This window comes from Crocodylus porosus, unplaced genomic scaffold, assembly GCF_001723895.1.
Source record: "Crocodylus porosus isolate Cpor-Errol unplaced genomic scaffold, CroPor_comp1, whole genome shotgun sequence".
NCBI lineage: Eukaryota > Metazoa > Chordata > Crocodylia > Crocodylidae > Crocodylus > Crocodylus porosus.
The window spans coordinates 5165998-5189459 of NW_017728924.1; the positions used below are offsets into that span (position 1 = coordinate 5165998).

The 23462-nt window shown below is 41.6% G+C and overlaps 1 protein-coding gene across 1 annotated transcript in view; it reads right to left on the reverse strand.

Annotated features, from left to right (window-relative positions):
- The window catches only part of MAMLD1 (mastermind like domain containing 1), a 306125-nt gene that overhangs the window by 195891 nt on the left and 86772 nt on the right, over nucleotides 1-23462 (reverse strand). The gene's annotated exons all lie outside the window — the stretch shown is intronic.

The following is a 23462-nucleotide window of genomic DNA, read 5'->3' on the forward strand; positions in this document are numbered from 1 at the left end:
ACTTAGGAAGACGGAGGCAAAGAAATCATTAAACATGTTAGCTTTGCCGTGTGGTGTGACGACCAAATTTCCCAAATATGCTAGCTGGGAACATAAAAGTTAAAATCATCAAAAAGTCTCTCTTCTTTTTTCTGCTTTTTAAAACACTCTCCTTTAAAGTGGGCTACAGAGAGGATACCATCAGCCATGTCAGGGTTCACTTGGAAGTATGATGCATTTGAACATGCACAGTAAGTGATCCACTGCTTTTGTAAGGTGCTGATCACTTCCTCAGCCAAGAGTATAGAATTATAAGCAATCAGCAGTAATATATAAACACACTCGTGTATTAATTTCCCTTGGTTGATACTGCTGCTGTTGTTACGTGCATTGCTGCAGTGCACAGATAACCCAATAATGGTCAGGGCCCCATTGTACTATGCACTGTAGCCACAAAGGAAAAAAATGTGTCTGTGCCCCAGAGATTATAGTCTCAGATACAGTTTTTGAGAGAAATCAACTTCTGTCTCCCTGCTCCACTCTGTTTTATTGTTACCTCATCTCGCCAAACCACCCCCCACTCTGTTTGTCTGTTTCCTCCATCTGTTACATCCTGCCCAACATGGAGATTATGAACCCTCTGGCTGGAGGGTTGCTTCTCTGTACAGCATCTAGCACAATAGAGCTCTGATCCTTGGTTGGGGTTGCTAAGCAATATTGTAATATACACAATATTTGTAATAGCAATCTGAATTCCAAATGAGATGTAACAAATATATACATCAGCTTATCTGACTGATGCTTGGGAAACTGAAATACTTTCTAAAAATGTATCCATTTGTATTTGCAGTACAAACTGTCACTGCCAAATGCAGCTGAAGTGTATTAGCAAGTCAAGGAGACTAGCAGGCTCCTGGCCAACCTTTCACCCTTGGGTTAAATGATCAACTTTGCGAGTGCAGGGAAGCCATTTGCCCTAACTTGGTTTCTGTTGTCTGCTCAACTGCAGAAGTGGGTCAGTGTCAGACCAAACTGCAGAACTGATGGAGCATGTTGGGAGAACACAGGAAAAGCTGGTGTGTTTTGCCACATGCCTCACCACAGATCTGTGTATGGGGGGAAGGGGGTGTTTCCAATTATGTCATCAGAGTTACATGTGTGGAGCCAAGAGGAGAATTGGGCCTAGGACATTTAAAATAAAAAAATATAACCTTCCACCCGAGTACTGAGACACGCCGTGCTCCCTCTGAGCATGCTTAATAAACACACTCATCTTGGATCCGTCTCAGCCAAGCCCTTGATACCACAATGGGTTCTAAACATGAGCTTGATAATGACTTTTCTTTTCTCATTCATTTTGTGACTTAGAAATATTATAAATCTTACCTACTGGGAAAACTTCATAGTCAAATAAACTTTCCCCTGCGAGGTTTTCTAGTACCAGTTTGAGGAATCTGTTTACTCTTACTATGGTAACATTTTTTACATTGATTTTTCAGCTTCTATGTTACAACAAACTGTCTAAATAATCATTTTTACAAGCATTAAAGATCTGCAGATGCCTCCTGCAAATTCTGACAAACCTGCCATCCAAACCTTCCCTCCAGCTCATTCACTTCATCATTGTGGCTACTGTAATTCTTTTCCCTTTGTTACATCCTCTCACATAAAGCCTTAAGAAACAAAGGCCTTCTAGCAATGTTCAGTGTTTAATGTGAGACCGTGTAGGAGGCCTGATTGTCAAAGGGCAAACTGCTCAGTGCTTTCTGAAAATCAGGCCCTAATCAGTTGTCTCACCTTGGCCTCCCCATAATGGGAGCTCTCACAATCACTAGTATGTTCCAAAAAAAGCTTGGTCAAGAAGCCTGTTGCATACATCTCCTGCCCACTTAAAGCCTGACCCCAAAACAAGAAAGAAATGGGAGTTTTGGTGTGTAAATTTAGGCCATCACACCTATTTCATTGCAAGGCAAAAAATTTCAAAAACCAAGAGGCATTAGTAAAATTATTTCTGCAACAATCTTCCATTGTTATTTAGGAACCTCATCAAACATTTTCCAACCAGAGCATCCCTCATACTCTTCTTTTGCGTATCTCCCATCTAACAGCCATAAATTTGATGAGGTATTCAGGACCAACTTTTTCCTTAGCCACCATTTTCTTACATACAAGAAATTAGCTACATTTTCATTCAGTGCTTTTTTATGAGCACACAGAGTTTAAACAGAAAGTATTCAGATTACATGGATTAATTAGATGTTTTATTAAAAAAACAGGAAAATGAGTTGCAGTGTATAATATAAAACACAGCAGGCTTTGACTTTCTGCCTGGAAGCCGTTTCCAAAAAATAATAATAATTAAGAGGGAAATGAACAGTACACTGTATTCTATGCATAAATCAGAGATATTAAAGGCAAATATTTGCTTTCAGATTATGATGAACTCCGATTTATACATAAAAATGGACTTGAGATGTTAATTTAGCTAAATATGAGCTCTAATCAGTCATTCCTCCTGCATCATCTTCCATGGCCATGCATAATAATAACAGAGGTATTCATACTATAACTCAACCTTTCACTGTAAGCCAGAGGAAGAAGATGCTTTTTCCCTTTATCCATGAATACCTTTTGCAGAACTCTAAGCCCCATCACATATTTAGAAGGAACAGTTCAAAAACTCTGTGGAGTATAATAAATTAATCTGGATTTAGTGGGTGGATAAAAGGTCCAGCAGGGGTTTGTTACAGACCCCAAGGACAAGTAGACAGAGGAAAATGGAATATTGCACAATGACATTAGGAAAGCAAATAGAGATAATACTGTGCCTGTGGAGGGGTGACTTTAGTCTTCTTAATTTTAGCCAAAAAAATCCTTGAATCATCTGAGTGTAATAAAAATTGAAATAGTGCTCGCCTTCTTTCAGGGATCCAACAAAGAACACATTGGGTCTACATCTGTCCTTAAGCTGTCACAAAAAAACCAAATCACAGACACTAGAAGCACTACAGGCAAAGGACAATAACATTAGCAAGTACAAATGCTGGATACTTATGATTATGAATTTTAAAATGTCTTTTGCTGTACAGGCTGAATAGGAAAGGATACAAGCTGACAACAGAGACAGCTAAGTTACCAGGATACAACCCATTGTCCAGTAAATACAGAAATGAATTAGCTAGTCCTTTGGAAAAAAGGCTCATAATGAACAAATCAATACAGAGGTTAATATTTGGATCACATATGTTCTAAAGACTACTCTCCAGTAGCATGGATGTAACTTCTAGTGCAGTTCCACTGCTGGTATCTATGGTGGAAGTTGGAGAGCAAATGGCACAGGTTCTTTTATCATCCCCCCAGGCAGACTTAAAACACTTGAATCTAGTCTCCAAGCAGTGAAGCTGTGCTGCTAGGGCTGAAGCAGAGGTCCCTTTTTACAGACACATGCTGGCTATCAACAGATGTCCTTGGAGCAGGATCATCTGTGCTGGGATGTGTCCCAGAACACCTGGTCCACTTCACTGGGTGACACATCACCCATTTTCCTGCAGGGCTGAGACCCTGCGGCTTGTGGGACTTCAGAGACCTGATTCTACAGGACAACTGCAAACAGAGGAACCCTGGATTCCCTGTTTGCAGAGGCAGGCCCTGGGAGGGATTTCCTAGGCAGGCAAACACCCCATCTTAGGGTGCACCTCTGTAAGTGGGAGAACCCCAGAATTCCCCCAGTTGCAGAGGTGCACCCCCAGCCAGGGCACATGAGCGTGATACGCATGCCTGGGGACTCTCAGGCATGACAGCGTGATAAATGTGCTGGGGGACCCTGCTGGAGGGGGAACCCAGGCAGATGCTCTGCAGGATTGGGAGCACCTGTCTGGTGGTGACTCCCATCATAAAGCAAACACAAAAAAGGAGGAACATTTTTACCACCTATTGTTGCAGCCACAATTTTGGGCATTATGGTATGACAAGGGGCATGGATGTCTGTCTGTTTGCTTTGGCTTTGTGCCTCCATAAAAATTTGTATTGTGGCACAAAGGCAATGTCTGCTTTCTGTCACTGAGCCTTGCTGCATGGTTTGAACTATCTCCATCCAGAAAGAGCAGAACTTAGAGCTCGCCTGGTAACACAAGGAAAGAAACTGAACTAGGACATAGAGGTAATAGCCGAGTTATCTTGCCAGAGGACTCCACTTAGGCCTGGCAAGAGGATATATTCAATCATCCTAAGGTCTTTTTCAGTTCCAGTTTCTATCAAGGAGATCACATATGTGAAGAGATTGTTTCCTGCCTTAAATTCATACCGATTGTCTTTTATAAGAAAAAGACAAATGGTATATGCTTTATAGTAGATTCTTTCCTTGACAAATAAACAAGATTTCATCTCACCCAAGGAATTTAACTAACTCTTAGCTGTTTCTATTTCCTGGAAAGTCCATTGGATGATTGTAACAAGCTGGCGTCCTGGGGCTGATCTCAATATAGACCTGCCCACTTGTTTCCAGGCTAGCCACCAGCCCCTCTCTTCTGCCACACCTTGATGTTCTGATTATCTGACATCAGGCCCTTTACCTGCCCTGGTGACAACGGCCTCTGAACACGCTCTGACCTCCCCTTGATGTGTCCCATACCTCATAGCTATTTCTTGGCCTAACACCCAGCCTCATCATCATTATAGCCCAATTATAGCACCCTGTGTTCTGTTACAGCGATTGAGACCCTTTTAAATCCCCGTGCATAAAGCTAAGGGAAGGCTCGTCTTGGAGAACTAAATGCATTAGAACCCAAAACTTCAATGGATCAAAGCTAGAGACATCTTACTTTTCTCTTAGGGCAAGAATCTACCAGAATCTTTGCAAAAGGGCAAATGTACGAGGAACTTCTCCCTGTTCCTCCACGTGATTCACTGCCAGTGCCCTTCACAATGACAGCAGTTTGAAAGGAGAGGCAACAGCCTCCTCCTGAACTTAAGGAACTTTCGTAGGAGTAACACTGGATAAATTCAGAAAACTAAATGAAATTTCTCTGGGAGACCACACTGATGGCAGAACTGGCCAGATCTATCAGCTCTTCCCTGAACAGAGTAGACTCTTTTTGTTACAAAGAGATGCTTTAAAGGAGAGGAAAACTTGACTGTCTAACTTTTAACACTGCTTTAAAAAGATCTTTCAGTATGGATCATTTGCTTACACAGTGATTCAAAAAGCGCATGTGAAATGGAGCCCTGGTGGAACGTCAGGCTTGCAGATGAGTACAGAGTTAACCCTATGCTCCATTCCAAAGAGCCTATTTTTATTAGATGATGTCAGGAGAGATAATTCAGGATGTTGCAAAATGGCTAAGAGCTTTGAAGCAAAGGAAAAGGCAGAAATGCAGATTTTCAGGATAAAAGCCTAAAAATTAGGCAGAGCTGACTAAACCAGATTAGGCAAGGACTGATGAAACATAAGGGGAAAGAACAGAAATGTAACTTACCCACCGAGGTGCATTAGCAATGGAATAAGCAGCTAAATTAATACATGGGTTTATAGGAGATAGCGATAGGAACAATACGCAGGCCAGCTCCTATCGGCTCTCTAGCCAATACCCAGATACTAAATAAGTTAGACAGTTAAAAATGTCTCCAGGACTTGGAGACAGAGTTCACTGGGAAGTCAGAAGAGCTCACTATTGCTGTTGTGGCTGCTGCTTATTATTACAGTAGAATGTACTTTTGGTGCTAGTGTCAGGCTATAGCTTTAATGAATGTCTCCAGCTACCGTATATAGCCCTTAGAATAAGATTGGAACAAATGAGCAAAACTGAGCAGATTTTTTCCTATTATTTCTAAATATCTATTTCAAATAAAGCTGTTCTGGTAGTTCAGAACTGTCTGCCAGGAGCACAGCTCAACAGCTACAAGCCATACCGTACAGTGATCTTTCCAGATCACACAGGCTAGTCAGCGTTAGAGTGGTTCAGCCTTGAGAGACCCAGGTGTTACTGACAGTGGGACTGGTGATTTTAATAGCATCCACTCCTCTGAAATAGGGGAGAAACCACAGCTGGAAACTTAGGGAAAGCAAGAATGAGAGCTATAGGTACAGCAATGGGGCATGGTGGTATACTGGCATCGTGCTAGGGAAGTGACTGAAGCTGCAACCTTAGGATGTGAAATACAACTCAAGAGTTTAACCATTTTTGGCATAAAAGATTCTGTGGCACTTTTCATAAAAGGCAGAAAATTAACCATGATGAACTGGCCTAATTTCAGTTTGGGTAATTATATTCTGCATCCCTAAATTTCCTCTGGAGTTCCTATAGAAGTTGGGGGGATGGGAGGTGGAGGGAATATTCTTCCCTTCCTGTGAGCTGTGGAGCAGCTGATGTGTTTTCCCACAAAGCCCCAGCACTACCTGCATTTCAGTAAAATGGAAAGTGATCTTGAGCAGAGCTTGAATATAAAGTTGTTGCATTTGCAAAGCACTTGGAGATCATTTATTCTAAAATGTTGGATGAGAATGATAAGAGCAGAAGTCTCCACGGCATGGGTAATTTGCCCTAACCAGGCACAGCAGAGTAAATTGAGAATCAGGTTTCAGATTTTTCCCCCCTATTTCTTGGGTTTTGAAGCCTAAGTCATAATGCTGTCTGAACATTTTTTTAATGGTTTACTAAACATAACATGCTTGCACTTGCTTTGCATTTTAATAGCAGCACCGCAGCAATGAGACACTTCCACAAATGTAATGCGTGCAATTATGTAAGTACTTAAGTGCTAACTTTTTTGTCAGACACTACATATTATGCCCTCTCAATTCTCTTTGTTTTTGTTTTGCTTTCTTTCACTCTTCCCTACAAAGGCACTAGGATTGTTAGTCTTTCATGTGGTGTGCTTGGCAGATGCACAATGTGTTTTTCCAGCAGAGCTACTAGGAACTGTATTTTTTGTAGCTGTCGCAAGCTCCACTGCAGGCTTTTATGACAGCTGAGAACTGCCTGTGGAAGTGGTAGCACTGTCAATCTGTCGACAGTTTTTAACTTTCCTTTTTGTTTCTCAGAGGCAGTTTGAGTATAGGGAACTTGATCTCTTATTTTTCATATGTATACGTGCACTCCACCCTCTCGATAGAAAACTCCCTGGTAGAAGCTGTTGCTTCTTAAAGAGCTGCTGACACCTCATGGAAAACATTTGTTTCAGAGACAATTCTGCTGATATATTGTTATATTTATTATATTTTCCTTGTTCCACTTTTTCCTTAACTGCTTCAGTGCTGCCTCCTATTCCAAAACATAGCTTGAAATGTGCCTCCAGTGTTGTCCACACACAAGACACACTGGTCCATTGGGTCACTGCCTCTTTCCAGGTGATGTATCTGATATTTAAGGTCACTAGGGGTATGGTTTGGCCCAAATATATGGACTGTGGAAGAGTATTCCACCATGGAAGAGAAGCAACAGCTGACATACATAGCAACAGCGCTACTGGCAAGAAATAAAAGATGGGCAGAAATAGTTAACACCTATATTAAGGCACAATCCCACTGTGGTATCTGAATGAGGGTTTCAAAGCCCTAACATGAAGCAGTGTACTATATGGAGGATGGGTTTAGTCTACATAATTATTTGGTTAAGTTGTGAAATTTCAGTCTGGATCCAGGTGCAACCTTGGACAGTAACATTTGCTCAAGTGTCAGAGTTAACATCCTGTTGAAAAGAACGAACAGGTAGCTCTCAAATTCAGATGTGAGCCAAGCAAGCAAAGTCAGAGGCAGTCTAAGGCAAAGTAACTTGAAATTCCACTGGTTCACGCCATAGACACATGCAGTTGGTCAACTTAGGGGACAGACAGAAGTAACAGCTGCTTTAATATCAGATACTGCGACAAGCTGTTATACTGCAACATTTACATCTGTACGATTCTGTAGCCGGTATAAGGATGACAAAATTGCTCCAGCTGTATCCCTGCTTCATTTGGGGTGAAAGTTGGGGGGATTTAGTCCCTGGGATTGTTACAGAATCATGTAAATGTAACAGGTTGTAACAGTTGCTTTTGAGCAGCTCCACCCTCTTCCTTTTCAAAGCAGCTAATATGTATGTTTGTCTGTACCTCTAGGCTCCCATTCAGTTCCCTTGAGACTTTGACCCTGTTATCAGCTTGCAACATATACACCTAAAACACTGCCTGAATTTGGCCACTAAATGTGTGCAAATGAAGCTGAGGCAGTCTGCATTTGTGCAGTTCACCCTGCAGGGATGTCAGAAGAAAGGGAGAGTAAGAAAAGCAACTACCTAGAGAACAGGTGGGCTTATAAGTCATACAATAAGCCATTCACCTTCAGCTTGCCCTTGGCATTCCTCACTATGGAAATTACAGTAGCTCACACTCCCATACACTCCCACATTGCAATAAATTATTCTACAAGAGCCCAACTTAGGTTACCTTACCTTTGGCTCATTATATCCATTCACCAGCAGGCTTAAGAAATAATCCTTGTGCTCATGACTAGGAGCGTCATGACCAGGCATGACAAACCTCCTGGGCCTGAGGTAAAGTCCATTATAATCAGTGGCAAGGATGGTACTGACTTCAATGGAGTTTTGATCCACCTCCATATTTTAAATAGGAAAACTCAGATCTCCCACAACCCACAGACAGGACAAAAATTCTGTTCAGCTACTTCAAATGATAGAGAGAGCAGAAATTCCTCCATGTATATCTCTAGTGGCACTATTAATCCAGAACTTTTATTTGGTTCCTGAAAACAGTGCAATTCAAAAGCACAGTTTATAGACAAGATTTAAGAATTTGTACCAAATACCTAAAGGAATCGTAGTTAAGTGTGTTCTACTGCACACTCTCATAGGTGCATGGATGAAAGATTTGCGCAGCTTAGCTTGTATGAGCAACCATTGAGAGGACAAAGGGTAAAATCCTTACCCCTTCATATGTATTGGCATTTACCAGTTTTGCTATTATATTTTCTCTAATTGTTAGCTGGAGTCTTTCATCTGTAGCTTTTCTCCAAATGAATCTTATATTATTTTTTAATTTATTTAATGTTTATTAGCTTAAGAACATGATTTTATGACATAAAACCAGAAGGACTTCCTTTTTTTAAAAAAACCAATTGGTGCTATAATTGAACTGAGCACACTATTTTCAGTCTTTTCACAACATAATCTGATATGGGTCTTTATTTTCTCAAAGGACTTGCTTGATCTGCTCTTTATAGACATTCAGTCTCTGTAAATATGCTTTTGGTTTCTTTATCAGTAATAGTATTAGATCTGAATGCTTTAGTATACAGTATAATGGGATATTAAAGGGTTTTCTGTATATATTTTAGACAAGCTCATCTAATAGAAAAAAATGAGCACATATTGAAAGATATTCCTCACAAGTAGACAGTTCTATTTACAAGGCTTCTCTTATACCTATTAATTCTTAAATTCTCACAAAAACAGGCACTTTCCTTTTCTTTGTTTGCCTTTTTCTTCTGCTTGTACTTTGCTATCTAACTATCTGTGTTGCCATGGGAAGGACTGTAATGCCATAAATTCAGAAAAGAGAAGTTCCTGTTTTCTTTTCTTAATCTTACACAATCATTAGCAAAGATTAGCTCCTTTTATAAGGGTGTGCTTGCACTGGAACCACACTGTAAAATATTCCATTTTGGAAAAGGTACAGCGAACATAGCTTATATGCTTCACAGTGAGGCATTGAGCCACACATGCAAAAGTTAATGCTTCTCAACAGTTGAGAACTGAGCCAATTTAAGGGCAGTTAACCATTCACTCTTACAATAGTGAACAGGAGCACAGAAAATGACACATAAAAAAGTGCTGGGTGCTGGATGCCTTAGGGCATTGGTGGTATAGTACAGAGACTTTCACTTCTAAATGCTAGGTAAATCCAGGGACTGAAATCTGCTACTGTCTAACATTTGTACAGAGTGACCTATGTGAAGAGAGTTGGCAGCCTCAATTCGGTTTCTATTGGGAAGCTCTTTTCATTAGGAAAATCATCATGAACTGCCCTTAACTGGTATCCTGATTAACAAGGTCAGTGGAAAGGCTAAGGATTCAGTGAACAGGGTGACTAAGAATGGGCCCTGCGAGCAACAAAGTCAGGGATATCAAACATGTTTTCCGGTTTTGTCTGCCATAGAGAACTTTAAAGTGTGTTTTATGGTCAGAAAAGGGCCTCCAACAAGCTCATCTATCAAAGGGAATATAGTCATTGACTTCAATGGGACAGGAAAACATGATGTAACCCATAATCAACCTCCGTCAAAGATACTCCCATCACATTTATTTGCATATCAAACCAGGGTTTCACAAATGCCAAGCATCACAAGCTCATCTTGGTATAAACAAGTGGCATTTGTGCTGATTTGTCCATCACCCACAATAAAAGATATTAGAATAAAAAAATGGAGGCCGATACTGGCATCCAGCAAAGTCAACAGTGAAACTCCGGCAGGAGCACTGGTAATGTGCATTGATGATACACAGAACAGACTCCAGCCTGCATTTCTGCAGCCTGACAATGCTGAAATTACTAACAACTTGTTTGGACCAGTTAACTACACAGGTATGATTCAGAACAGGGAGCAGAGGTGTATAGTGCGAGAAACCCAAGAGAACAGGGTGACTAGCCTGACTCTATCCACATGCTGATGGCCTTATACTCCATTCAATATTTTGCATGTTGATTGGCTTGTTATTCACTTCTCCCTCTGTTGGAAGCCAGACTAACCTGTGGGGGAAGTGCTGGAAAACAATTACAGTATATTGAAATGGTCATACAAGTACAACATGCTGCAATACTTTACATAATTTATTAGGTGTTACCATGTTTGCTGGCATTCACATGATAAAGATTTTAATGAGACCAACAAATAGGACAGTATTATGCATTTCTGTAAGATCATTTGTGATGAGAATTGGAAATTAAACCTAAAGCACACTTATTACAGTGTAAACACCGCAATCATGTGTTTCGCCTTGACACTCAGTACGTTGTGCTAACACCGTATGGTTGCCAAAGTAAACGAGAAATGTTTGTTAGAGTACCACTTAATTGCTTACCATTTTTAAAAATTAACATTTAAATTAATATCTAATATATTTTTCAACTCTAATCCAATGTTACTCTGAATTTTCATGCAACATTTCATTTTTGGTCCCTACTACATGTATAAGGTCAATTAACTGGCAAATATAATTATTTTACAAACATAGCAAGCTGGAGCTATTATAAATAACAATATATTTGCATATTTTCTTGTTTCTGAAAAGAATGACAATGTTCTGGGTCTATTTGGAAGCCGCTGTAATTGTAATATAGTGAGGTACTAATTTGAAGTTTGCTATTTTTTAGATACAATCAGTGAGTGGGGGCTGGTTTGTAGGTTTAATAACTTGCTTCATTTGCATTTTGAAAATGAAATAGAACTGAAAGCTTTCAAGGTTTATTATGCATCTTTCTTAATTTTAGTTGTTCCTTTTAGCTGCAACTGCAAATATATCAGTCCCCCAGACTGAATCAGCTTTCCAAATTGTAAATGGTACAAAAGCATTTAGTCACCTTCAAAATATTCTTGAAGTTCAAGCTGTGAGTCAAATTCTGACTGAATTTTGTGAAGGGTTTGGGAAAATATGACTCACAAAATTCTAACACTGGCAGGAAAAGACCCCTTTCTGAGACTGATTTTTTAATTCCAGGATCTTTTTGAACAATGAAGATATTTGTGAAGCAGAAACAGCAGCTCACACTTGCAAGGAAGATTTTTTTAAACTGAAATGAAAGAGTTGTCCTTCTAATGTACATGATGTATGGCAAGCTCTTTGTCTGAATTTTCAAGAACTGGTTGGCACTAGCATGCTGTGCTGTGCTGAGACTGCATGACTATGGTAGTTTTCCTAGACATCTTTCCTGATGACAACTGCATGCTGCTGGATTAGTTTCAATGGCAGTGAATCTGTGTGGCATATATAGTGGTGTTCCGTCTGCCACTTTAGAAGGAAATCACACACACACACACACACATACACACACACACACACACACCCCCTATTAAAGAAGTTTACAGAAAATGAAAGCTGTAAATCAAGAAGGAATGTCCTCATTTAAGCTGTTACATAGTTTAATTTGTAATTGCAGAGATGGGAAACAGGAAAGGATGAGTTTCGAGTGCCCTGAAAAATCAGAATTGAGAGAATTCCCAATTTATTGCCCTGTCCCCCAACAGATTTTTTCAGGGTGCTTCTCCTGAGCTCAACTGATGGGAGCTGTCAGCTGTGTGCTGTACCTCAGAAGCATTTACAAGCTTGCTGGAAAGAAAATAGAGCAGTTTATGCCTGGCAGGGAAGAAAATCGATGACTCGGCACTTGGCAGTGGTGACCAGCAGGATGCTTCTGATGAGTGCTGAGTCATCGATTTCCCTCCCTGATAGGCAGCGGCTGCTCCATTCACACTACAGAAAGCCTCTTTTCCAGACTGTGTTAGAAGGGCCAAATGTATCAGCAGGCTTTATTGTCACTGAAGTAAAGGGTAGGGGGTGAGGGGGAGGAAATCAGCTGACAAGGCCTCCTAGAGCTTCATAAATTACTAGTTCTAATACCTCCCCTCTACATTTACAGTATCACGTTTGTTTCCATGCGGCCCAAAAGGACACGCACATCGAAGCAGGAAATCCAGGGGCAAAGAAGGCTTCCCTGAGCCCAGCAGCACTTGGATGGCAGAGATGCCCATTTTCCTTCCCTTCCCACCCCCTCTCCTACATTTCCAGCAGGATGCACATACCTGGTGAACTCAGGTACCCTTATCAAACAGGCTGTTTAACATGGCTGCTGAACAAGTAAGTAACCAGCAAGGTGCTTCAGCAATTAAATGGGAAGGGAATACCCATATATACTCACCCACTCATGCATACACACTACAGGAAGAATGTGGACAAATTGCAGAGTCCAGTGGAAGGTAACAAAAATGGTTTGGCAGCTGGGGCACATGACTTGTGAGGAGAGGCTGAGCGAACTGGGCTTATTTAGTCTGCAGAAGTGAAGACTGAAGGGGGATTTAATAGCAGCCTACAACTCCCTGAAGGGAGGCTCCAAAGAGGATGGAGCTGGGCTGTTCTCAGCAGTAACAGATGACAGAACAAGGAGCACTGGGCTCAAGTTGCAGTAAGGGAAGTTTAGATTAGATATCAGAAAAAATGTTCTCACTAGGAGGGTAGTAAAACATGGGAACAGGTTACCCAGAGCGGTGGTGGAGTTTCCATCCCTGGAGGTTTTTAAGACGTGGCTAGACAAAGCCTTGGCTGGGATGATCTAGTTGGGGCTGGTCCTGCATGGGGTTGAACTAGATGTGACCTGCTGAGGTCCCTTCCAGCCCTAATTTTCTGTGATCCTATGTACTGAAATGTGGGTTATGGGCTTAATTATCTCACTGAACTGAAGCCCATGGAGTGTCTTTTTACTATATGTTCACACAGTTTGGCCCAGGATGACAATAGGCTGTTCATGTTTATCATGTTATAAAAAAGGCAAACGGATGCAACTGTTCACCAACAGAGTGGATTTGCCCTCATTCGTTTAATATGCAAGAACCCAAGAAGTCAAGCATCACTGTAACAACTTAGGTAACAAAAGTGCAGTTGAAACAAGTGTATGGCAATTCTCAGTATCTGCTGTACTTGGGTGTGTATCCGGGGTGGTTCTACCATTTACTAGGTTGTCTGTGTTACTATCATTCCTGCTTAATACCTTAACGTGTTTATGTGTCTGTTTAGAGTCACTTCTGCACAAACACTTGAGTAAAGGAATCAAAGAAAGAGACGTCGTTGTCATGAGATTAAGGCTGTCACTATGGATCAAAATTGATTGACACATACTATTTATAGCCAGACACTTTACTGCAGGTAATGTTACTTCACTTAAAGATCCATTCAGTAGGAAATACACAAGACTTTCTGTCTTACAAAAGTTCACAGAAAAAGTCACAGATCATAGGGTTTTTTTGCCTGACCTGGTAGTTAAGCACAACCTCACATGGCCTGCCACAAAAGCCATTTTCCCCTTGGCTCTGAGGGCATTTGTTCTTTGTGAAAACGAGTCTCTTTACTACAGTGACTTGCCTGGAGTTAAGAAAGCCCACAAATGGGAAATTAAATTTTCCAAGTCAAGCCAGCTGCAAATGGGAAACTCAATTTGGGTAGTTGGCTCCCCTGTCCTAGCAGGCACAAGTCCATTGAAATATATTTGCTTTTCAAAGTGACCTCATCTCCTGTCTTCAGTGGGTCCTTATTAAAGTTGTGTGCAACTCAATGGTTTTGGTTTACGTGGGTTTTGCAAAACCTAAGTCAGCAGGTTTGCTTTATTCAGCTTCTAGTTCTGTTCATAGCTGTACAAGCTCCAACATTGCCAGTGGCCCAACAGAAGGTCTTAGCTAACTAGCCTCACCTTCACTTTGGCATCTCCCTACAACCCATACCCTTCCTTCTTCATCCTAACATGTTTAGGGGCAGCTGGACGGGTAGCTTCTCACACCTGCCATCTTCTCAGTCTCCTCTACTAATGCTCCTCCAAATCCGCAGGGCAGGCATCTTCAGGCAAGTAGTTGCCAAAAATAGGAGCAAAAATGTGCTGCCATTCTATTATCCCTTCCCATGTTTGGCGTAGGAGGTGTGCCAAACCACAGCTAGCTAAAAAAGCGATAGTAGCAAAAGCCCAAGACTGATCGTCAGCTACACCGCAGTTAATGAGCCATGTAGCATCTTAAATCATACAGGTATCACTTTTTAAAAAAATGTTGACCAAGGGCATGAGGCCAAGAACAAAGAAGAGAAATGCTACATGTGCTCAAAGGACTGTGATAAATCAAATGTGATCCCCATAACTACTGCAGAGTTGGTATGGTACAAACCCAGTGAGCTGCAGTCTGTGAGTCTCATGTAGCCCTTTGTAGCAGAAACAAGTACCACTATCTTTGAAATTTGCACTTCACTGACATTGATTTTAGCAAAGTATTCAGGTAGGAAATTATGATTATGAGCCAGATTTTGCTCTCTTAACTTACGCTCAGTAGAACCTTCCTACTTATGGCAATGGACAGCTCGCGCAGTAAGGTGAAGAATGTCAACCCACAGAAGTGGAACAGGTCAAAGGAAAACACGCTATTAAGTGGCTCACTGGAAAACACAGATTTCTGAAAGCAATTTTAAGTGGGCAGGAAGAGACATAACGTATATGAAATTCTAGCATCATGGATTAGCACTATGGACAAGCTATTCATATTACAGTAATGGGGGAGTTTTCCACATAAATGACACACAGTGACAGACACAGCTCAGTTTTGAATCACGTGAGCTTCCAAGAAAATAAAAGTTATATTGAGCAAGATCCTGTCTCTTAAGATCATATCACCCTCATAAACTTAAAGATTTGGTCATAATGAATAGAGATCTAAGTATTTACCTAATTAAAATGGGCTGGGTAAATAGGATCAGTTACATTTTTCCTTATGAATGGAAGTAAGCAGTATATAAATGTTCTTCCAAAGATAATGCATAATCTTAAGGCTTTGATGATATAAATCTTTGGTTGTTATTAAAGAAAGGTAAGCTCCTTCATGATTAGGAAAACTGTATACGATTACAATTGCTAAGTCAGATCATCAGCTATAAAATCAACATAGCTTCCCTGACGCCAAAAGAGTTATGATGATTTACATCAAGTGACATTCTTGTCCGAATTGAAAATGGGGGGACTGAAATCTTTAAGGAACAACTGCTACCTTGCAGTCATTATCCAGAAAAAACCTATTTGGGGGAAAAATGAAACCTCTGAATTAATGCTAGATTGGGTTCTGTGACAAGAATGTGCTGCTGCAATACTCTGTTTCAGGGTCTAAACTGTCAATGCTATAATAAAAAGTTTCCATCGCTTCATACAATGAAACACACAAGGAAAACATGGATCACATTGTTTAAACCATTTTTTATTAATATCTTCCTACATAAAAAAATACTGAATATGTGCTGGGAAAAGGGGTCTGCAAAATAAAACTTCTGTAGATGTATCAAGGAGAAAGCAGGTCTATTAACAAAATCTAATACAGCTTTCATGGAGTTAATGGGAGTCTTTCAGTGAGTCACTCCTCAAAAGGAGAGGAGTGAAATTAATAATTACTCTAAAACAGAAGGGATCTTGGACTCCTGTTCAAAGTTTGTCTTCAATTTTAGACAGTTAGCACAGGAGGAAGTCCAAACAGAAATGGAGGATGGTAGAGAAAACCAGTTAAGTTGCTGGAACTGAACAATGCAATTAAAGGCATGATCGGATCTGATACACGATCAGTACAATCACACTTTCTGCCATGTCACGCATGCATGGCAGGAGGTGCAACTATGGAATCCAGCATCAAATCCCAGTCACACCATATTGCTGGTGCAGGGGGAGCCCAGGATCATGATCCTGGGCTCCCTCTTCCTTGTCAGATTGGGTGCTTGACATTCAGCTAATTGCTAGCTGGCTTCAGGAATCCCTGGGGCCATTTGAGCCTCCCCAGTGGTCCCCAAACCCAGCCAACTATCACCTGATCATTGGCAGATGAGGGCTACCTCGTGGCCTTGTGTCCTGGGACAGTCCCAATCTGCAATCAGCTGGTAGGCATTACCCCAGGGTTCCAGCCTTGGGGTGGTCCCTACCTGCCAATGATCAGCTGATTGAAACAGCCCTGGGGTTCAAGTTGCAGGCCCCCACGAATCTGCCGGCTGAGCGGCTCTGGGAACCACCACAGAGGGTGCTGCCCCAGGATTCCAGCATCATAAATTCTTTGAACATGTTGCCGGTTGTTATTTCTGGTGTGATTAACAGTGGAATAAAGACGTGCCAGGGGCTTGACAGAAACCTATTTGTGATTCTCATGACTACAGACGATAAATGGGTTTTACCTCTGGAACAGCAAAAATGAACACCTATGGAAATATGTGAGATCAGAATAGGAGAAATAAGAGAAATGAAGCAATTTAGTCTCCAATGTAGATAAACAATTGGAACAAAATTCCTTTGCAACAGTCCATGATTAAGTTTTCTGGACTCTTTTATGTAACCTAGGGATTTTTTATGTTTATATGTAAAAAAAAAGGTAGCGGGCGCATCTACATGAGATGCTTAAGGCACAGTAGAATTAGTCTACTATCTACTGGAGTCAGAAAAAGGATGTGTCAGCACTACTGTGCACTAGCACCAATTATGGTGCATTAAGTTAGTATACAGGTATTAAACTTAATGTGCTGCAATTACCATGCATTAATGAACGTGGTGATGTGCCCAGTGTCTGGCACATACACACATTATCTATCCATCTGTCCATCCATCCAGCACTATGAGTTATACAGTTACATACATAAAGCTATGAGCCACACCTTTCTAAATGCTTCAAAGTCAGATTAAAGATGATCTGAAGCAGAATCAAACAGACATGACAAAGTGGGAAGTTATTTGACACAATGCTAATAACAATGCTAGGCTTTAAGCTTAAGATAGTATAGAAAAAGTATTTTCAGAGCTTACTGAAAACTGAGCAGAGCCCAGAAAGCTGGGACTTGATGGACACCTGCTGAAATTCTGACATTTTGCTCTTCATGCAGCATTATACTGAGAGTACTGGGAATATGTCTGAATGTTGTTCAGGCATAAGTAATCCCTAAAAAATCTTTGAGACAACCAGTAATAAACACCAAAGATCCAAAGAGAATTAAAGGTTGGTTGACAAGCTGAATATTATGGGGCAACAAAATGGGTAAAGACAGACAGCTTAAACCAGGATACTGAGAAGATGTGACCTTAGTTACCCTTACCTACCTTTAATGCTAGTAAGTGTTATGATAGAGACAACTTTGCAGAAGTTTGGAACTGAATACACAGTACTCTTCAATACACTCTCTTAAATGTGTTGACAAGAGATTGCTATGTCTAAGTTCAGGAAATCTAGGTTTAGTTCTCACCTCTGTTCAAGATTTGCTGTGTGACTTTGGTCAAGTCCTCTCATCTCTCTGATCCTCAGTTATCAAATATATAAAACTGGACCATAAGAAGTGCCATACTGGGTCCGACCAATGGTCCATCTGGTTCAGCATCCTAGTTCTGACAGTGCTTAATGTCCCTTTCTGAATCCCTTGTTATTAACCTGTGACCTCACTCCCATTCCTGTTTTCATTTTGTTGTGCCAAGCATTCACTTGATGTGTCCTCAGTGGCCTCCCTTCTTAAGGGAGGCTTATAGTTTTCATGGTGGGCCGAGGACCATGACCCTGTGGCATATCAAACAGACCTGGCTCTGAAAGTGGCAGGAGTGAATGCACATTGAACCAGTATATCTAAAGTGATCTATCCTTAGATCACTACTCTCCCTGGCATCCTGGCATCCACCATTGTTTCTAGAGGGGAAACAATAATATCTCCCTCCTACTCTCTATATATTTATCATGCAGTGCCTAATACAATAAGCCCTCAGTCTAGGTACAATTAGTACTATTTCTATTACTTCTACTACTGCCAATATGCTATTTTGTACGCGAGTCTTCTTATTTAAACAAATATAGCCATGTTAAGATCAAAACTCAAATACTGCTGGTGCACTGGTAAAAATATGTTGATTTTAGTTGATGGGGTGGCAATAAAGCCTCTGAAACCTACAGAGGAATTCCAAAGACTGACTACTGGAAATGATTTGCTTAGGACATTTGTACAGGAATATAGAAGCTTTTGCCCTTAAATTGCTAGTTTTAATGCTGGCTGTTCTTGAATGTTGTTTCCCTTTAGTTCTCCTAGTCCACATGGCTGGAGTGACAGTGCCATAAAGAAGCCACAACCACAATTAGGAGTCTCACTGGTGATCAGTAAAGGAGCGGCTCTGGAGATTAAGCTGTCAGTGTTCCTGTGGGCTAAGTACAGACAGCCAAAAAGCCCAAGGCTGAACCAATTCAATCTTCGCAGGTTAGTTTAAACTGTGTAGATTGAACCAATAAGCAAGTGATCAGACATTCACTTCTGATTCCAGAAATTCAGCCACATGCCTGCAGTGGCCCACGCCAGAAGCGGAGGGGTGCCAGAGCATACTTCTCTGCTCAGCTGCAGTAGACAGGTTGAATCCGAAGGGGTTCTGGGAAGGAAGTTGAAAAAACTGATTTAACCTAAATTAGTTAAGTCTGATGCTACATGCATCCGGGTTTACTGTAAAACAGTTCTGGCCATTTTGAAAGCAGTTTATGTGCACTAAACTTCTGTTGTGTTACAGATTTGAACCAGTTTCTGATCACCTATACCAGTTCAAGCGTAATTTCTGTCCCTAGCTGTGAGGTTCAGGCTGAAGTCCAGAGAGAAGAGGAGTGTCAGAGAAACTTGCAGAGCTCTTTGGGTGCTTATACACATGCTCTGGGAGTGTGTGGGGAGGTGCTTTAATTTGAGCAGCTCTGAGAGCCTCTAATTAAAGCACCCAGAGCATTTCATGTATCAGCATCTCCGCACTGAAAAATATGTGGGGGTGCTTTAATAAAGCTTATTGAACAAGCTTTAGTTAATGTGCCCTCACCACCATTTTTCAGCGAAGGGATGCTAATACATGAGATGCTGGAGTCTGCTGGTGTATGGTAATTACCATGCTCCAGCAGATTCAATTAATAAAGTCTGCTCCAACACACTGTAATTACAGCACATCAGAGAAGCCTTGCTGCATGTGTACAGGTGCCCTTCATGTCCTCTGATACTCAGGGGAAGCACTTTCCCCCAGCACTGCCTTTGAATAGAAAAAATAAATAAATAAAAGGATTTTTTCATGGTTTGGTGCAGTTGAAACCCATTTGAAAACTTTTCTGAACTCTGAAACAGAACCAAAGTCACTGAGAACAGATTTCTGTACAAGGCTTCTGCTACTTCCAAAATCCATTTAGATCCCAATTATCACACAAACAGCCTCTGTCTCAGTATCCTGGCTACAGACAAGGAGATTCCCACTTTATGTCACTCGTGTAACACCAGTCTAGCTCCATCAACTTGGATAGAATGGCTTCCAATTGGCACTTGCATGTGCAAAAGGAAAATCCAAACCACAAAAAGCAGAGGCATGTGCATGCGGTACACAAACAGAGGAGGTAGCCAAATGCTTTGCAAACCTCATGAAACATTTTAGTTCAATTTGTGGAATAAAGGGTTAGGTCAGTTCTTATTTTATCCCAATCAGTTAGCCCTGTAGGAAACCAGAGCAAGTGATAGCTTTTACCTCTAACCATGGTCAAGTCTATTCTCCATAAATCAGACATGGCTTAATGAATTTAAATCATTTCTGGCAGCCTGATTGATTTGAAATGGCAGATACATGAAATCGCAACAATCAAGATTTATAAACGAAACATTGATTTAACTTCAGTGATGCTGTACTATTGCTAGAGTACCACCATCTGTGGTTTTCAGAATGCTAACAGCATAGGAAATGAAAGAATGCATACAAAAATAAGCATAAAAGGCCACACCTGGCCTGCAGGTTCTCTGTATTAAATTAAATATAACCTCTTTGCCATATCCAAGAAAATAAAACCAGTTTTAGCGTGCATACAGAAAACTGTTTCCTTTGGGACCAGAAAATATGCCTATATTTTATTCCATTAGCTTTCAGATGTTCAGAGTTACAGCTGTTCAGTATTTAAGGTTGTGTCATAGCACTAAACCATTCCTATTTCAAAAGATGGCAACCTTGAATAATCAGCACACCTTCCTGGAACGTGTTGCTATTGCTCCCACTCTTACACTCCCAGTGGTAGCTGCCACTGCAGCAGCCCTCTTACATTACTGAGCAAGTTGGAGAAGGCTCTTTTATGGAACAGACATCCCCGGTGCTCCTTGGACAGGTTCCCACACAAGCTGCTGGATAGGGCTTTCAGACTTGCTGTCTCATGAGGACTGAATCAGGTATGCTGGCTTAGATTTCCTTATAGCTGCAAGTTCTTTGCAGATACAGAGCCAGATTTTCAGCTGTTGTACGCTAGCCCATCTCTGTCTCCTTCAAAAGCACAAGAATGCTTTACATGAGTTGAGGATCTGGTCCTACAGGCTAGAATACATCCCTGTTTTCCTCCTCATTAGCAGAGACCTGCGAAGAAGGAAACTCACTAATTCTGCTGTGGAAACAGACACTTGACAGTAGGTAGGAAGCACCGGAGTGAATTTTCTCTGCCTCTTACTGGGCCAAGTGTTTTAAACAGAAGAAGAGGCAGGAAGCTACATGCAGTCTTCGGGCCATGATTAGCATGGAGTCCCCTCTTGTCCTATGGTCTCATACAACTTACAGCTCAGTATGAACAGGACTTTTCAGTCTTTAAAAGCAGCCATCTCCAAGGGCAGGCAACCATTTTTTGCTCAGTTTACCAAAGATTGTTTCAGAGGAAAGGCACACACCTTGTTCTTTCCTGGTTATTCCCTTAATCCAGAAGGAAGGTCACTTTAGCTGAAAAGATACCACGGCTGGTGGTTGCAGAAAACATAATGGCTGTCTGTGCAGCCATGGCAACATTGGGATGGTCACTCGGTGTTCACTACTAAAAACATACTTTCTAAAAAGATGTTCTGATTCTTCACTGGTCCTGATATGCACTCACCAGACATTTGTCCATAAAGGCACCAAAGCCATTGTTTAGCAAGAAGCAAGCCACTGGAAAAACTGGATGAGTTCATAAGCATTCTGAGTTGAAGAGGGGTGTAGGTTATAGCCGTGTTGGTCTAAGGACATAGGCAGACAAGGTTCTTAGGGTGTTCTGAGTTGAAGAGGCATTTGGAACAGACTTGGCTGTGGGACCCCCTCGGCCATGTTCAGGCTGTCTCAGGAGAGTCCAAGCGAAGTGCCAGGTAAGAGAACACAGAAGTCCACTTTGAGCTGCTCAGGGCTGCTCCTGGGTCACCCACTACCCACAATACCATTTCACTACATAAGAGGCAGCAAGGCCTACTGGTCCAAATATGGGTCTTTGGAATCCAGGCAGCCTGAGGTTTAAGCCTAGTCTCTACCATTGATTTTCCTTTGCGGCCTTGTTCAAGTCTCTTAACATCTCCTCTGGCCACCTCAGAGTTTGGCACTGACAGATGTGCAAGGGCAGAAGGGTGACTTATTCAGGACTTTTACACATGGACTAACTACCTGTCTTTGCCACTACTCATAGTGACACTCAATTCAGTGACAGGGCAGAGCAAAACCAGAGGGAAGGCAGGTCAATAGCTCCAGCACTTTTTCTGCACTGACCAACAAGCAAGGAAGAGAGGGCACACAGTGCCTCTTATACACTGGCAGAATTGCTGATGCTTCAGCAGTGCTCTTGATACATCTTCCATCCTACTTCAAATTGTCAAGTTTAAACAATCAGTACTGTCACCACTGTCTGATGGCCTTTACAGAATGGGACTGTGGCTTCAGCAATGTTCTCAGTAGACAAATGTCCACATCACACAATGCAAGCACTGGGAACTGTTGTGGCCCCAGGCTGCTCTAACCTAGGTAGGGGCTGGGGCTGACAGAGGGTAACCTACCTCCTGAGCCAAAACTGGGGAAAAAGCATTGAGATCAACTGCCACTCATGATCAGTGTTCTCCATTAGTGCTGGAGCTATAATGGTTCACAAATTGACCATGAATATCTTTTGTGGCCAGTAACAGATGGGGTTTGAAATCAGGATGGGTGTTCTCATTTGTAACACTGGTATCACTGTTTCATCCAAGGAAGTGAAGCACCACAAAAGATATTAAAAGAGAATTTAGGTTATTTTTTCCCTACCAGCAATAAAATGCATCTAAAAAACCCAACAACAATGCAACATATATGGAAGTGACCAGCATGACCTGAAAGAGCCCAAAGGATGGGGGTAAACCCGCCTGTTGCTTCCTTGCAAGATTTCTATCAAGGGGAAGGTCGTGTCCTCACAGATCCATGGGTGCTGTCCTCTCCTGACTTCCAGGGGTTCTTCTGTCATTGGAGATCATCCTCTTGCCTGTACTTGACCCTTCCACAGTTCAAGGAACAGAGAAGAGGAGGGGGAATGGAGTCCTGTTTGCAACAGCATGAAGAACCTGCTTGGAAATCCACCAGTGAGAGGCATGCAGGTCATGCCTAGCAGCTGATCCCCTGGGTTTTCTGCTTCCCACCGCTGAACCCATCTCCTAATCAAGGAGCTCCCTCCCACCATTCTCATTGCAGAAGAGCTTCTGCAGGCCTCTGCTGTGAGACTCATCCTCCCTATAAAGTCGTCCAACACAGTTCCACCCGCCTTAGCTCCCCCACACCATGGCTCGAGACAGGCAGCATCTAGCCCCACATGTTATACACAATAGTTATGCCTTGTGGGGTGATCAAAGGCTGGAAAGTTGGCCCAACCTTCCGTGGTTTTGTGCATTTCATTAGACCCTTATCATTACTTTGATGTCAGTTTTTAGTGGTTTAATAATACAGTAGAA